General features: G+C 47.3%; 27 non-coding genes across 27 annotated transcripts; all 27 read right to left on the reverse strand.

Moving 5' to 3' along the window:
* Positions 1 to 2,252: 2,252 nt before the first annotated feature.
* LOC140112096 (U4 spliceosomal RNA) lies at positions 2,253 to 2,394 on the reverse strand. The gene has a single exon (XR_011852416.1). It is a non-coding gene; the product is annotated as a U4 spliceosomal RNA (small nuclear RNA).
* Positions 2,395 to 2,653: 259 nt separating this feature from the next.
* LOC140112167 (U4 spliceosomal RNA) lies at positions 2,654 to 2,795 on the reverse strand. Its single transcript, XR_011852481.1, has one exon. It is a non-coding gene; the product is annotated as a U4 spliceosomal RNA (small nuclear RNA).
* Positions 2,796 to 3,054: 259 nt separating this feature from the next.
* LOC140112179 (U4 spliceosomal RNA) lies at positions 3,055 to 3,196 on the reverse strand. Its single transcript, XR_011852492.1, has one exon. It is a non-coding gene; the product is annotated as a U4 spliceosomal RNA (small nuclear RNA).
* Positions 3,197 to 3,455: 259 nt separating this feature from the next.
* LOC140112191 (U4 spliceosomal RNA) lies at positions 3,456 to 3,597 on the reverse strand. Its single transcript, XR_011852503.1, has one exon. It is a non-coding gene; the product is annotated as a U4 spliceosomal RNA (small nuclear RNA).
* A 259-nt stretch (positions 3,598 to 3,856) lies between these two features.
* On the reverse strand, positions 3,857 to 3,998 carry LOC140112205 (U4 spliceosomal RNA). Its single transcript, XR_011852514.1, has one exon. It is a non-coding gene; the product is annotated as a U4 spliceosomal RNA (small nuclear RNA).
* Positions 3,999 to 4,257: 259 nt separating this feature from the next.
* LOC140112102 (U4 spliceosomal RNA) lies at positions 4,258 to 4,399 on the reverse strand. Its single transcript, XR_011852422.1, has one exon. It is a non-coding gene; the product is annotated as a U4 spliceosomal RNA (small nuclear RNA).
* Positions 4,400 to 4,658: 259 nt separating this feature from the next.
* LOC140112114 (U4 spliceosomal RNA) lies at positions 4,659 to 4,800 on the reverse strand. The gene has a single exon (XR_011852433.1). It is a non-coding gene; the product is annotated as a U4 spliceosomal RNA (small nuclear RNA).
* A 259-nt stretch (positions 4,801 to 5,059) lies between these two features.
* Positions 5,060 to 5,201, reverse strand: LOC140112127 (U4 spliceosomal RNA). The gene has a single exon (XR_011852444.1). It is a non-coding gene; the product is annotated as a U4 spliceosomal RNA (small nuclear RNA).
* A 259-nt stretch (positions 5,202 to 5,460) lies between these two features.
* Positions 5,461 to 5,602, reverse strand: LOC140112139 (U4 spliceosomal RNA). The gene has a single exon (XR_011852455.1). It is a non-coding gene; the product is annotated as a U4 spliceosomal RNA (small nuclear RNA).
* Positions 5,603 to 5,861: 259 nt separating this feature from the next.
* LOC140112161 (U4 spliceosomal RNA) lies at positions 5,862 to 6,003 on the reverse strand. Its single transcript, XR_011852475.1, has one exon. It is a non-coding gene; the product is annotated as a U4 spliceosomal RNA (small nuclear RNA).
* A 259-nt stretch (positions 6,004 to 6,262) lies between these two features.
* Positions 6,263 to 6,404, reverse strand: LOC140112151 (U4 spliceosomal RNA). The gene has a single exon (XR_011852466.1). It is a non-coding gene; the product is annotated as a U4 spliceosomal RNA (small nuclear RNA).
* Positions 6,405 to 6,663: 259 nt separating this feature from the next.
* LOC140112162 (U4 spliceosomal RNA) lies at positions 6,664 to 6,805 on the reverse strand. The gene has a single exon (XR_011852476.1). It is a non-coding gene; the product is annotated as a U4 spliceosomal RNA (small nuclear RNA).
* Positions 6,806 to 7,064: 259 nt separating this feature from the next.
* Positions 7,065 to 7,206, reverse strand: LOC140112163 (U4 spliceosomal RNA). Its single transcript, XR_011852477.1, has one exon. It is a non-coding gene; the product is annotated as a U4 spliceosomal RNA (small nuclear RNA).
* Positions 7,207 to 7,465: 259 nt separating this feature from the next.
* On the reverse strand, positions 7,466 to 7,607 carry LOC140112164 (U4 spliceosomal RNA). The gene has a single exon (XR_011852478.1). It is a non-coding gene; the product is annotated as a U4 spliceosomal RNA (small nuclear RNA).
* A 259-nt stretch (positions 7,608 to 7,866) lies between these two features.
* On the reverse strand, positions 7,867 to 8,008 carry LOC140112165 (U4 spliceosomal RNA). The gene has a single exon (XR_011852479.1). It is a non-coding gene; the product is annotated as a U4 spliceosomal RNA (small nuclear RNA).
* Positions 8,009 to 8,267: 259 nt separating this feature from the next.
* LOC140112166 (U4 spliceosomal RNA) lies at positions 8,268 to 8,409 on the reverse strand. The gene has a single exon (XR_011852480.1). It is a non-coding gene; the product is annotated as a U4 spliceosomal RNA (small nuclear RNA).
* A 259-nt stretch (positions 8,410 to 8,668) lies between these two features.
* On the reverse strand, positions 8,669 to 8,810 carry LOC140112168 (U4 spliceosomal RNA). Its single transcript, XR_011852482.1, has one exon. It is a non-coding gene; the product is annotated as a U4 spliceosomal RNA (small nuclear RNA).
* Positions 8,811 to 9,069: 259 nt separating this feature from the next.
* Positions 9,070 to 9,211, reverse strand: LOC140112169 (U4 spliceosomal RNA). Its single transcript, XR_011852483.1, has one exon. It is a non-coding gene; the product is annotated as a U4 spliceosomal RNA (small nuclear RNA).
* Positions 9,212 to 9,470: 259 nt separating this feature from the next.
* Positions 9,471 to 9,612, reverse strand: LOC140112171 (U4 spliceosomal RNA). The gene has a single exon (XR_011852484.1). It is a non-coding gene; the product is annotated as a U4 spliceosomal RNA (small nuclear RNA).
* A 259-nt stretch (positions 9,613 to 9,871) lies between these two features.
* On the reverse strand, positions 9,872 to 10,013 carry LOC140112172 (U4 spliceosomal RNA). Its single transcript, XR_011852485.1, has one exon. It is a non-coding gene; the product is annotated as a U4 spliceosomal RNA (small nuclear RNA).
* A 259-nt stretch (positions 10,014 to 10,272) lies between these two features.
* On the reverse strand, positions 10,273 to 10,414 carry LOC140112173 (U4 spliceosomal RNA). The gene has a single exon (XR_011852486.1). It is a non-coding gene; the product is annotated as a U4 spliceosomal RNA (small nuclear RNA).
* A 259-nt stretch (positions 10,415 to 10,673) lies between these two features.
* Positions 10,674 to 10,815, reverse strand: LOC140112174 (U4 spliceosomal RNA). Its single transcript, XR_011852487.1, has one exon. It is a non-coding gene; the product is annotated as a U4 spliceosomal RNA (small nuclear RNA).
* A 259-nt stretch (positions 10,816 to 11,074) lies between these two features.
* LOC140112175 (U4 spliceosomal RNA) lies at positions 11,075 to 11,216 on the reverse strand. The gene has a single exon (XR_011852488.1). It is a non-coding gene; the product is annotated as a U4 spliceosomal RNA (small nuclear RNA).
* A 259-nt stretch (positions 11,217 to 11,475) lies between these two features.
* LOC140112176 (U4 spliceosomal RNA) lies at positions 11,476 to 11,617 on the reverse strand. Its single transcript, XR_011852489.1, has one exon. It is a non-coding gene; the product is annotated as a U4 spliceosomal RNA (small nuclear RNA).
* Positions 11,618 to 11,876: 259 nt separating this feature from the next.
* Positions 11,877 to 12,018, reverse strand: LOC140112177 (U4 spliceosomal RNA). The gene has a single exon (XR_011852490.1). It is a non-coding gene; the product is annotated as a U4 spliceosomal RNA (small nuclear RNA).
* A 259-nt stretch (positions 12,019 to 12,277) lies between these two features.
* On the reverse strand, positions 12,278 to 12,419 carry LOC140112178 (U4 spliceosomal RNA). The gene has a single exon (XR_011852491.1). It is a non-coding gene; the product is annotated as a U4 spliceosomal RNA (small nuclear RNA).
* Positions 12,420 to 12,678: 259 nt separating this feature from the next.
* Positions 12,679 to 12,820, reverse strand: LOC140112180 (U4 spliceosomal RNA). Its single transcript, XR_011852493.1, has one exon. It is a non-coding gene; the product is annotated as a U4 spliceosomal RNA (small nuclear RNA).
* Between the last annotated feature and the right edge of the window lie 220 nt (positions 12,821 to 13,040).

The raw sequence follows: 13,040 nt of genomic DNA on the forward strand, positions 1-13,040 counted from the left end.
GCCAAGCCGTGACTACTGAATATTTAGTCAGGATTGTCGGAAAAATCTGTTCTTTCTGGCGCAGACTCATTATAAATGATCCGCAACACTTTTGCGCCTAAAAAACGTGACTTCCAAACAATTTTTTGGCACAGATACGATAATACATGTCCCCCAATGACACACTTAGCTCTGTTCCCAAGGAAACTAAGAGTTAGATCTGCTATCTGTCTGTAGTTGTAGAGTTAGGCCCCTTCCACACTAGCGAGTGAACTGACATGCTGAGTTCACTCCCGCGGTGCAGCGTTCGGGCCGTGCCTTCCCGGCAGCTTGCGTTGCGAGTGTGATGCGAGTTCATCGCATCACACTCGCTAGTGTGGAAGGGGCCTAAGTCTCTGCACGCTGCTGCTTGCTGGCAGGAAGTGGCTGTGTCTGAGCTGGTCTTTTAATGCAGGAGGGAAGGGCAGGTGGCAGAGAGCACCGCAGTATGCACACAAGAGAAGCTATTCATGAGAAGAATCCGGCCATAGTCAGAATGTGAAATGTCCTCTTCATTCTGTTGATTGATGGCAATATATCAAGTATTTTACTAATAAAAACTTAATAGCACAAAAAAAATATTTATACACATTTTTACTTTGCATACATTGCATACAAGGTATGATGGGAAATGTGTATGATGGGGAAGAAAAGAAGTGCGTACAGAGCAAGGTTAGTACTAGGTAATACTCTTCACTTTCAGCCTCTTTCTTTGTCCGCTGCTATATAGTGGGGGTGCCCTGTATCAGGCTGTCCTGACCACCAGTTGGTGACCAACACTTACTATACATAAAGTAAGGAAGTCCTTTTGGCTGGTGCGCTAGTGAAAAAAGTTGTTTGCTGTAAGGTGGGAGCTTTGGGGGCTACAGGACGGTGTATATGGCTGCTGCTCCTCGGATTCTTTGGGGTCTGAAGCAGCTGCTGGTTCCTCTTCCTTCTTCTGTAGGATGTAATTTTCTGTTTTTTGGTTCCATTAGCTTTGTTTGAAGAGGCCATGGTTTCTTTCAGGTTTCCTCCATAGGTAAGAATCATCTGGTCAGGCTTTCTTAACTTGAAATAAAAAGGGGGCAGAGCTCTGCAAATTTTCCAAGACTTCTCTGGTTCTCTTCAGGTGAGTGAAGATCTAAACAAATAACAGCTCTATGTTCTTATAAGAACGAAACCTACACTTTTTTTTACAGAGTAACCAGAGGATACAGTGAAATCGCACAGTACCTTTATTATAAAATCATCATCACAATATTATAATAATATCTACAATAGCACATATATATACTGTGCCAAAACACAGTACACAGCATAAAATAAAATAAGACTCTCAGTATTTAAAAAGCACAAACACATTACACGCACTGTGTTGCAGCACGGACCACAACACAAAATTCAACAAATTAAAAATCCTAATCTATGCACAATTGCTTTAATGATAGAACATGAACAGACAACAGTCACTTGTACTGCATATACTGTATCACAGCTCAACATAATATTAATAATCACACTTAGCATTAAGAGCACACAGGCTATTGCACCGGCATAGTACCATGAAAATACAACACCAGAACACTGCCCGGGCAATGCACCTAAACTATTGAAAATTTGGGAAAATAGTGGCGAGAAAGAGAAAGGGGTGGGGAGTAAAATGTCTCGAAGCTTTATCGAAATACAGACACACAAATGGGAAAGATAAGAAGAGAGATTTGCTGGTATTTCACTTCCTGGTTTGAACGATTTGCATAAATTATACTAATCCAACATTGGTCTGCAAGAGTCCAAATTAGGTTTTGAATGGGTCCCATGTGATTGGCCCCAGCTGATTGGAATCTCCACAAGTAGGGTATTGTGCATGAGGGAGGTCCACCTTTCTCAGGGGGTTAAAAGGTAAATGAGTCACATAAATTTGACTTGCTCTTGTCAGCTCTTGCTAACTATAATTTTATAGACTCTTGCTTTTGTAGTGTTGTTGTTGTTGCTGCTGCTGCTGCTAAATGACAAGTACTCTCAATTATACTCATCTGTATGTGCACAGCAAGACAACTTAGTAAGATACACTCTACATCAAGGAACACTAAAGTTGTCCCAGAAGAGATCTGTGCTGAGGAGCAGTGGAAAACGCTGTTAAAACTGTTGATAAGGTTGTGCACACGAAGATTGCAACTACCCTTTTGGCCACTTCCCCCTAATTTCCTTGCTCCCTACTCCTTCTTCATCTTTTTTTGCCACTGGAAATAAAGTCTCCTGAGAGACCATCAAAAATTGCCAATGCTGACTATATTTCAAGTCATCATGGCGGGGTATTGGGAAAAGTTTTCAACTAGCAATAACCGCGCCTCGGATAAAACCTCATGGGCTACAGTACTGCCACTGCGCAAAGCTAATTATGCAAAGCAAGGGGGTGACAACCTTAGTTGCAAGAGCTCTTTTGAAGCTAAGGCGACAAATACAGGGGCAACGCCCAGCCTTTCAGGCTGCAATGCTTCTTGGGAGAAGGCCCACAGAGAAATCCTGGAACTACCCTTCTGGCCACTTCCCCCTCATTTCCTTGCTGGTACTAGCCTGGGCCTCCTGTCAGCTGCAGCTTCCTCATTTCCTCTCCCTACTCCTTCTTCATCTTTTTTTGTCACTGGAAATAAAGTCTCCTGAGAGACCATCAAAAATTGCCAATGCTGACTATATTTCAAGTCATCATGGCGGGGTATTGGGAAAAGTTTTCAACTAGCAATAACCGCGCCTCGGATAAAACCTCATGGGCTACAGTACTGCCACTGCGCAAAGCTAATTATGCAAAGCAAGGGGGTGACAACCTTAGTTGCAAGAGCTCTTTTGAAGCTAAGGCGACAAATACAGGGGCAACGCCCAGCCTTTCAGGCTGCAATGCTTCTTGGGAGAAGGCCCACAGAGAAATCCTGGAACTACCCTTCTGGCCACTTCCCCCTCATTTCCTTGCTGGTACTAGCCTGGGCCTCCTGTCAGCTGCAGCTTCCTCATTTCCTCTCCCTACTCCTTCTTCATCTTTTTTTGTCACTGGAAATAAAGTCTCCTGAGAGACCATCAAAAATTGCCAATGCTGACTATATTTCAAGTCATCATGGCGGGGTATTGGGAAAAGTTTTCAACTAGCAATAACCGCGCCTCGGATAAAACCTCATGGGCTACAGTACTGCCACTGCGCAAAGCTAATTATGCAAAGCAAGGGGGTGACAACCTTAGTTGCAAGAGCTCTTTTGAAGCTAAGGCGACAAATACAGGGGCAACGCCCAGCCTTTCAGGCTGCAATGCTTCTTGGGAGAAGGCCCACAGAGAAATCCTGGAACTACCCTTCTGGCCACTTCCCCCTCATTTCCTTGCTGGTACTAGCCTGGGCCTCCTGTCAGCTGCAGCTTCCTCATTTCCTCTCCCTACTCCTTCTTCATCTTTTTTTGTCACTGGAAATAAAGTCTCCTGAGAGACCATCAAAAATTGCCAATGCTGACTATATTTCAAGTCATCATGGCGGGGTATTGGGAAAAGTTTTCAACTAGCAATAACCGCGCCTCGGATAAAACCTCATGGGCTACAGTACTGCCACTGCGCAAAGCTAATTATGCAAAGCAAGGGGGTGACAACCTTAGTTGCAAGAGCTCTTTTGAAGCTAAGGCGACAAATACAGGGGCAACGCCCAGCCTTTCAGGCTGCAATGCTTCTTGGGAGAAGGCCCACAGAGAAATCCTGGAACTACCCTTCTGGCCACTTCCCCCTCATTTCCTTGCTGGTACTAGCCTGGGCCTCCTGTCAGCTGCAGCTTCCTCATTTCCTCTCCCTACTCCTTCTTCATCTTTTTTTGCCACTGGAAATAAAGTCTCCTGAGAGACCATCAAAAATTGCCAATGCTGACTATATTTCAAGTCATCATGGCGGGGTATTGGGAAAAGTTTTCAACTAGCAATAACCGCGCCTCGGATAAAACCTCATGGGCTACAGTACTGCCACTGCGCAAAGCTAATTATGCAAAGCAAGGGGGTGACAACCTTAGTTGCAAGAGCTCTTTTGAAGCTAAGGCGACAAATACAGGGGCAACGCCCAGCCTTTCAGGCTGCAATGCTTCTTGGGAGAAGGCCCACAGAGAAATCCTGGAACTACCCTTCTGGCCACTTCCCCCTCATTTCCTTGCTGGTACTAGCCTGGGCCTCCTGTCAGCTGCAGCTTCCTCATTTCCTCTCCCTACTCCTTCTTCATCTTTTTTTGTCACTGGAAATAAAGTCTCCTGAGAGACCATCAAAAATTGCCAATGCTGACTATATTTCAAGTCATCATGGCGGGGTATTGGGAAAAGTTTTCAACTAGCAATAACCGCGCCTCGGATAAAACCTCATGGGCTACAGTACTGCCACTGCGCAAAGCTAATTATGCAAAGCAAGGGGGTGACAACCTTAGTTGCAAGAGCTCTTTTGAAGCTAAGGCGACAAATACAGGGGCAACGCCCAGCCTTTCAGGCTGCAATGCTTCTTGGGAGAAGGCCCACAGAGAAATCCTGGAACTACCCTTCTGGCCACTTCCCCCTCATTTCCTTGCTGGTACTAGCCTGGGCCTCCTGTCAGCTGCAGCTTCCTCATTTCCTCTCCCTACTCCTTCTTCATCTTTTTTTGTCACTGGAAATAAAGTCTCCTGAGAGACCATCAAAAATTGCCAATGCTGACTATATTTCAAGTCATCATGGCGGGGTATTGGGAAAAGTTTTCAACTAGCAATAACCGCGCCTCGGATAAAACCTCATGGGCTACAGTACTGCCACTGCGCAAAGCTAATTATGCAAAGCAAGGGGGTGACAACCTTAGTTGCAAGAGCTCTTTTGAAGCTAAGGCGACAAATACAGGGGCAACGCCCAGCCTTTCAGGCTGCAATGCTTCTTGGGAGAAGGCCCACAGAGAAATCCTGGAACTACCCTTCTGGCCACTTCCCCCTCATTTCCTTGCTGGTACTAGCCTGGGCCTCCTGTCAGCTGCAGCTTCCTCATTTCCTCTCCCTACTCCTTCTTCATCTTTTTTTGTCACTGGAAATAAAGTCTCCTGAGAGACCATCAAAAATTGCCAATGCTGACTATATTTCAAGTCATCATGGCGGGGTATTGGGAAAAGTTTTCAACTAGCAATAACCGCGCCTCGGATAAAACCTCATGGGCTACAGTACTGCCACTGCGCAAAGCTAATTATGCAAAGCAAGGGGGTGACAACCTTAGTTGCAAGAGCTCTTTTGAAGCTAAGGCGACAAATACAGGGGCAACGCCCAGCCTTTCAGGCTGCAATGCTTCTTGGGAGAAGGCCCACAGAGAAATCCTGGAACTACCCTTCTGGCCACTTCCCCCTCATTTCCTTGCTGGTACTAGCCTGGGCCTCCTGTCAGCTGCAGCTTCCTCATTTCCTCTCCCTACTCCTTCTTCATCTTTTTTTGCCACTGGAAATAAAGTCTCCTGAGAGACCATCAAAAATTGCCAATGCTGACTATATTTCAAGTCATCATGGCGGGGTATTGGGAAAAGTTTTCAACTAGCAATAACCGCGCCTCGGATAAAACCTCATGGGCTACAGTACTGCCACTGCGCAAAGCTAATTATGCAAAGCAAGGGGGTGACAACCTTAGTTGCAAGAGCTCTTTTGAAGCTAAGGCGACAAATACAGGGGCAACGCCCAGCCTTTCAGGCTGCAATGCTTCTTGGGAGAAGGCCCACAGAGAAATCCTGGAACTACCCTTCTGGCCACTTCCCCCTCATTTCCTTGCTGGTACTAGCCTGGGCCTCCTGTCAGCTGCAGCTTCCTCATTTCCTCTCCCTACTCCTTCTTCATCTTTTTTTGTCACTGGAAATAAAGTCTCCTGAGAGACCATCAAAAATTGCCAATGCTGACTATATTTCAAGTCATCATGGCGGGGTATTGGGAAAAGTTTTCAACTAGCAATAACCGCGCCTTGGATAAAACCTCATGGGCTACAGTACTGCCACTGCGCAAAGCTAATTATGCAAAGCAAGGGGGTGACAACCTTAGTTGCAAGAGCTCTTTTGAAGCTAAGGCGACAAATACAGGGGCAACGCCCAGCCTTTCAGGCTGCAATGCTTCTTGGGAGAAGGCCCACAGAGAAATCCTGGAACTACCCTTCTGGCCACTTCCCCCTCATTTCCTTGCTGGTACTAGCCTGGGCCTCCTGTCAGCTGCAGCTTCCTCATTTCCTCTCCCTACTCCTTCTTCATCTTTTTTTGTCACTGGAAATAAAGTCTCCTGAGAGACCATCAAAAATTGCCAATGCTGACTATATTTCAAGTCATCATGGCGGGGTATTGGGAAAAGTTTTCAACTAGCAATAACCGCGCCTCGGATAAAACCTCATGGGCTACAGTACTGCCACTGCGCAAAGCTAATTATGCAAAGCAAGGGGGTGACAACCTTAGTTGCAAGAGCTCTTTTGAAGCTAAGGCGACAAATACAGGGGCAACGCCCAGCCTTTCAGGCTGCAATGCTTCTTGGGAGAAGGCCCACAGAGAAATCCTGGAACTACCCTTCTGGCCACTTCCCCCTCATTTCCTTGCTGGTACTAGCCTGGGCCTCCTGTCAGCTGCAGCTTCCTCATTTCCTCTCCCTACTCCTTCTTCATCTTTTTTTGTCACTGGAAATAAAGTCTCCTGAGAGACCATCAAAAATTGCCAATGCTGACTATATTTCAAGTCATCATGGCGGGGTATTGGGAAAAGTTTTCAACTAGCAATAACCGCGCCTCGGATAAAACCTCATGGGCTACAGTACTGCCACTGCGCAAAGCTAATTATGCAAAGCAAGGGGGTGACAACCTTAGTTGCAAGAGCTCTTTTGAAGCTAAGGCGACAAATACAGGGGCAACGCCCAGCCTTTCAGGCTGCAATGCTTCTTGGGAGAAGGCCCACAGAGAAATCCTGGAACTACCCTTCTGGCCACTTCCCCCTCATTTCCTTGCTGGTACTAGCCTGGGCCTCCTGTCAGCTGCAGCTTCCTCATTTCCTCTCCCTACTCCTTCTTCATCTTTTTTTGTCACTGGAAATAAAGTCTCCTGAGAGACCATCAAAAATTGCCAATGCTGACTATATTTCAAGTCATCATGGCGGGGTATTGGGAAAAGTTTTCAACTAGCAATAACCGCGCCTCGGATAAAACCTCATGGGCTACAGTACTGCCACTGCGCAAAGCTAATTATGCAAAGCAAGGGGGTGACAACCTTAGTTGCAAGAGCTCTTTTGAAGCTAAGGCGACAAATACAGGGGCAACGCCCAGCCTTTCAGGCTGCAATGCTTCTTGGGAGAAGGCCCACAGAGAAATCCTGGAACTACCCTTCTGGCCACTTCCCCCTCATTTCCTTGCTGGTACTAGCCTGGGCCTCCTGTCAGCTGCAGCTTCCTCATTTCCTCTCCCTACTCCTTCTTCATCTTTTTTTGCCACTGGAAATAAAGTCTCCTGAGAGACCATCAAAAATTGCCAATGCTGACTATATTTCAAGTCATCATGGCGGGGTATTGGGAAAAGTTTTCAACTAGCAATAACCGCGCCTCGGATAAAACCTCATGGGCTACAGTACTGCCACTGCGCAAAGCTAATTATGCAAAGCAAGGGGGTGACAACCTTAGTTGCAAGAGCTCTTTTGAAGCTAAGGCGACAAATACAGGGGCAACGCCCAGCCTTTCAGGCTGCAATGCTTCTTGGGAGAAGGCCCACAGAGAAATCCTGGAACTACCCTTCTGGCCACTTCCCCCTCATTTCCTTGCTGGTACTAGCCTGGGCCTCCTGTCAGCTGCAGCTTCCTCATTTCCTCTCCCTACTCCTTCTTCATCTTTTTTTGTCACTGGAAATAAAGTCTCCTGAGAGACCATCAAAAATTGCCAATGCTGACTATATTTCAAGTCATCATGGCGGGGTATTGGGAAAAGTTTTCAACTAGCAATAACCGCGCCTCGGATAAAACCTCATGGGCTACAGTACTGCCACTGCGCAAAGCTAATTATGCAAAGCAAGGGGGTGACAACCTTAGTTGCAAGAGCTCTTTTGAAGCTAAGGCGACAAATACAGGGGCAACGCCCAGCCTTTCAGGCTGCAATGCTTCTTGGGAGAAGGCCCACAGAGAAATCCTGGAACTACCCTTCTGGCCACTTCCCCCTCATTTCCTTGCTGGTACTAGCCTGGGCCTCCTGTCAGCTGCAGCTTCCTCATTTCCTCTCCCTACTCCTTCTTCATCTTTTTTTGTCACTGGAAATAAAGTCTCCTGAGAGACCATCAAAAATTGCCAATGCTGACTATATTTCAAGTCATCATGGCGGGGTATTGGGAAAAGTTTTCAACTAGCAATAACCGCGCCTCGGATAAAACCTCATGGGCTACAGTACTGCCACTGCGCAAAGCTAATTATGCAAAGCAAGGGGGTGACAACCTTAGTTGCAAGAGCTCTTTTGAAGCTAAGGCGACAAATACAGGGGCAACGCCCAGCCTTTCAGGCTGCAATGCTTCTTGGGAGAAGGCCCACAGAGAAATCCTGGAACTACCCTTCTGGCCACTTCCCCCTCATTTCCTTGCTGGTACTAGCCTGGGCCTCCTGTCAGCTGCAGCTTCCTCATTTCCTCTCCCTACTCCTTCTTCATCTTTTTTTGTCACTGGAAATAAAGTCTCCTGAGAGACCATCAAAAATTGCCAATGCTGACTATATTTCAAGTCATCATGGCGGGGTATTGGGAAAAGTTTTCAACTAGCAATAACCGCGCCTCGGATAAAACCTCATGGGCTACAGTACTGCCACTGCGCAAAGCTAATTATGCAAAGCAAGGGGGTGACAACCTTAGTTGCAAGAGCTCTTTTGAAGCTAAGGCGACAAATACAGGGGCAACGCCCAGCCTTTCAGGCTGCAATGCTTCTTGGGAGAAGGCCCACAGAGAAATCCTGGAACTACCCTTCTGGCCACTTCCCCCTCATTTCCTTGCTGGTACTAGCCTGGGCCTCCTGTCAGCTGCAGCTTCCTCATTTCCTCTCCCTACTCCTTCTTCATCTTTTTTTGTCACTGGAAATAAAGTCTCCTGAGAGACCATCAAAAATTGCCAATGCTGACTATATTTCAAGTCATCATGGCGGGGTATTGGGAAAAGTTTTCAACTAGCAATAACCGCGCCTCGGATAAAACCTCATGGGCTACAGTACTGCCACTGCGCAAAGCTAATTATGCAAAGCAAGGGGGTGACAACCTTAGTTGCAAGAGCTCTTTTGAAGCTAAGGCGACAAATACAGGGGCAACGCCCAGCCTTTCAGGCTGCAATGCTTCTTGGGAGAAGGCCCACAGAGAAATCCTGGAACTACCCTTCTGGCCACTTCCCCCTCATTTCCTTGCTGGTACTAGCCTGGGCCTCCTGTCAGCTGCAGCTTCCTCATTTCCTCTCCCTACTCCTTCTTCATCTTTTTTTGTCACTGGAAATAAAGTCTCCTGAGAGACCATCAAAAATTGCCAATGCTGACTATATTTCAAGTCATCATGGCGGGGTATTGGGAAAAGTTTTCAACTAGCAATAACCGCGCCTCGGATAAAACCTCATGGGCTACAGTACTGCCACTGCGCAAAGCTAATTATGCAAAGCAAGGGGGTGACAACCTTAGTTGCAAGAGCTCTTTTGAAGCTAAGGCGACAAATACAGGGGCAACGCCCAGCCTTTCAGGCTGCAATGCTTCTTGGGAGAAGGCCCACAGAGAAATCCTGGAACTACCCTTCTGGCCACTTCCCCCTCATTTCCTTGCTGGTACTAGCCTGGGCCTCCTGTCAGCTGCAGCTTCCTCATTTCCTCTCCCTACTCCTTCTTCATCTTTTTTTGTCACTGGAAATAAAGTCTCCTGAGAGACCATCAAAAATTGCCAATGCTGACTATATTTCAAGTCATCATGGCGGGGTATTGGGAAAAGTTTTCAACTAGCAATAACCGCGCCTCGGATAAAACCTCATGGGCTACAGTACTGCCACTGCGCAAAGCTAATTATGCAAAGCAAGGGGGTGACAACCTTAGTTGCAAGAGCTCTTTTGAAGCTAAGGCGACAAATACAGGGGCAACGCCCAGCCTTTCAGGCTGCAATGCTTCTTGGGAGAAGGCCCACAGAGAAATCCTGGAACTACCCTTCTGGCCACTTCCCCCTCATTTCCTTGCTGGTACTAGCCTGGGCCTCCTGTCAGCTGCAGCTTCCTCATTTCCTCTCCCTACTCCTTCTTCATCTTTTTTTGTCACTGGAAATAAAGTCTCCTGAGAGACCATCAAAAATTGCCAATGCTGACTATATTTCAAGTCATCATGGCGGGGTATTGGGAAAAGTTTTCAACTAGCAATAACCGCGCCTCGGATAAAACCTCATGGGCTACAGTACTGCCACTGCGCAAAGCTAATTATGCAAAGCAAGGGGGTGACAACCTTAGTTGCAAGAGCTCTTTTGAAGCTAAGGCGACAAATACAGGGGCAACGCCCAGCCTTTCAGGCTGCAATGCTTCTTGGGAGAAGGCCCACAGAGAAATCCTGGAACTACCCTTCTGGCCACTTCCCCCTCATTTCCTTGCTGGTACTAGCCTGGGCCTCCTGTCAGCTGCAGCTTCCTCATTTCCTCTCCCTACTCCTTCTTCATCTTTTTTTGTCACTGGAAATAAAGTCTCCTGAGAGACCATCAAAAATTGCCAATGCTGACTATATTTCAAGTCATCATGGCGGGGTATTGGGAAAAGTTTTCAACTAGCAATAACCGCGCCTCGGATAAAACCTCATGGGCTACAGTACTGCCACTGCGCAAAGCTAATTATGCAAAGCAAGGGGGTGACAACCTTAGTTGCAAGAGCTCTTTTGAAGCTAAGGCGACAAATACAGGGGCAACGCCCAGCCTTTCAGGCTGCAATGCTTCTTGGGAGAAGGCCCACAGAGAAATCCTGGAACTACCCTTCTGGCCACTTCCCCCTCATTTCCTTGCTGGTACTAGCCTGGGCCTCCTGTCAGCTGCAGCTTCCTCATTTCCTCTCCCTACTCCTTCTTCATCTTTTTTTGTCACTGGAAATAAAGTCTCCTGAGAGACCATCAAAAATTGCCAATGCTGACTATATTTCAAGTCATCATGGCGGGGTATTGGGAAAAGTTTTCAACTAGCAATAACCGCGCCTCGGATAAAACCTCATGGGCTACAGTACTGCCACTGCGCAAAGCTAATTATGCAAAGCAAGGGGGTGACAACCTTAGTTGCAAGAGCTCTTTTGAAGCTAAGGCGACAAATACAGGGGCAACGCCCAGCCTTTCAGGCTGCAATGCTTCTTGGGAGAAGGCCCACAGAGAAATCCTGGAACTACCCTTCTGGCCACTTCCCCCTCATTTCCTTGCTGGTACTAGCCTGGGCCTCCTGTCAGCTGCAGCTTCCTCATTTCCTCTCCCTACTCCTTCTTCATCTTTTTTTGTCACTGGAAATAAAGTCTCCTGAGAGACCATCAAAAATTGCCAATGCTGACTATATTTCAAGTCATCATGGCGGGGTATTGGGAAAAGTTTTCAACTAGCAATAACCGCGCCTCGGATAAAACCTCATGGGCTACAGTACTGCCACTGCGCAAAGCTAATTATGCAAAGCAAGGGGGTGACAACCTTAGTTGCAAGAGCTCTTTTGAAGCTAAGGCGACAAATACAGGGGCAACGCCCAGCCTTTCAGGCTGCAATGCTTCTTGGGAGAAGGCCCACAGAGAAATCCTGGAACTACCCTTCTGGCCACTTCCCCCTCATTTCCTTGCTGGTACTAGCCTGGGCCTCCTGTCAGCTGCAGCTTCCTCATTTCCTCTCCCTACTCCTTCTTCATCTTTTTTTGTCACTGGAAATAAAGTCTCCTGAGAGACCATCAAAAATTGCCAATGCTGACTATATTTCAAGTCATCATGGCGGGGTATTGGGAAAAGTTTTCAACTAGCAATAACCGCGCCTCGGATAAAACCTCATGGGCTACAGTACTGCCACTGCGCAAAGCTAATTATGCAAAGCAAGGGGGTGACAACCTTAGTTGCAAGAGCTCTTTTGAAGCTAAGGCGACAAATACAGGGGCAACGCCCAGCCTTTCAGGCTGCAATGCTTCTTGGGAGAAGGCCCACAGAGAAATCCTGGAACTACCCTTCTGGCCACTTCCCCCTCATTTCCTTGCTGGTACTAGCCTGGGCCTCCTGTCAGCTGCAGCTTCCTCATTTCCTCTCCCTACTCCTTCTTCATCTTTTTTTGTCACTGGAAATAAAGTCTCCTGAGAGACCATCAAAAATTGCCAATGCTGACTATATTTCAAGTCATCATGGCGGGGTATTGGGAAAAGTTTTCAACTAGCAATAACCGCGCCTCGGATAAAACCTCATGGGCTACAGTACTGCCACTGCGCAAAGCTAATTATGCAAAGCAAGGGGGTGACAACCTTAGTTGCAAGAGCTCTTTTGAAGCTAAGGCGACAAATACAGGGGCAACGCCCAGCCTTTCAGGCTGCAATGCTTCTTGGGAGAAGGCCCACAGAGAAATCCTGGAACTACCCTTCTGGCCACTTCCCCCTCATTTCCTTGCTGGTACTAGCCTGGGCCTCCTGTCAGCTGCAGCTTCCTCATTTCCTCTCCCTACTCCTTCTTCATCTTTTTTTGTCACTGGAAATAAAGTCTCCTGAGAGACCATCAAAAATTGCCAATGCTGACTATATTTCAAGTCATCATGGCGGGGTATTGGGAAAAGTTTTCAACTAGCAATAACCGCGCCTCGGATAAAACCTCATGGGCTACAGTACTGCCACTGCGCAAAGCTAATTATGCAAAGCAAGGGGGTGACAACCTTAGTTGCAAGAGCTCTTTTGAAGCTAAGGCGACAAATACAGGGGCAACGCCCAGCCTTTCAGGCTGCAATGCTTCTTGGGAGAAGGCCCACAGAGAAATCCTGGAACTACCCTTCTGGCCACTTCCCCCTCATTTCCTTGCTGGTACTAGCCTGGGCCTCCTGTCAGCTGCAGCTTCCTCATTTCCTCTCC

The sequence above is a fragment of the Engystomops pustulosus genome, unplaced genomic scaffold, assembly GCF_040894005.1.
Source record: "Engystomops pustulosus unplaced genomic scaffold, aEngPut4.maternal MAT_SCAFFOLD_642, whole genome shotgun sequence".
Lineage (NCBI taxonomy): Eukaryota > Metazoa > Chordata > Amphibia > Anura > Leptodactylidae > Engystomops > Engystomops pustulosus.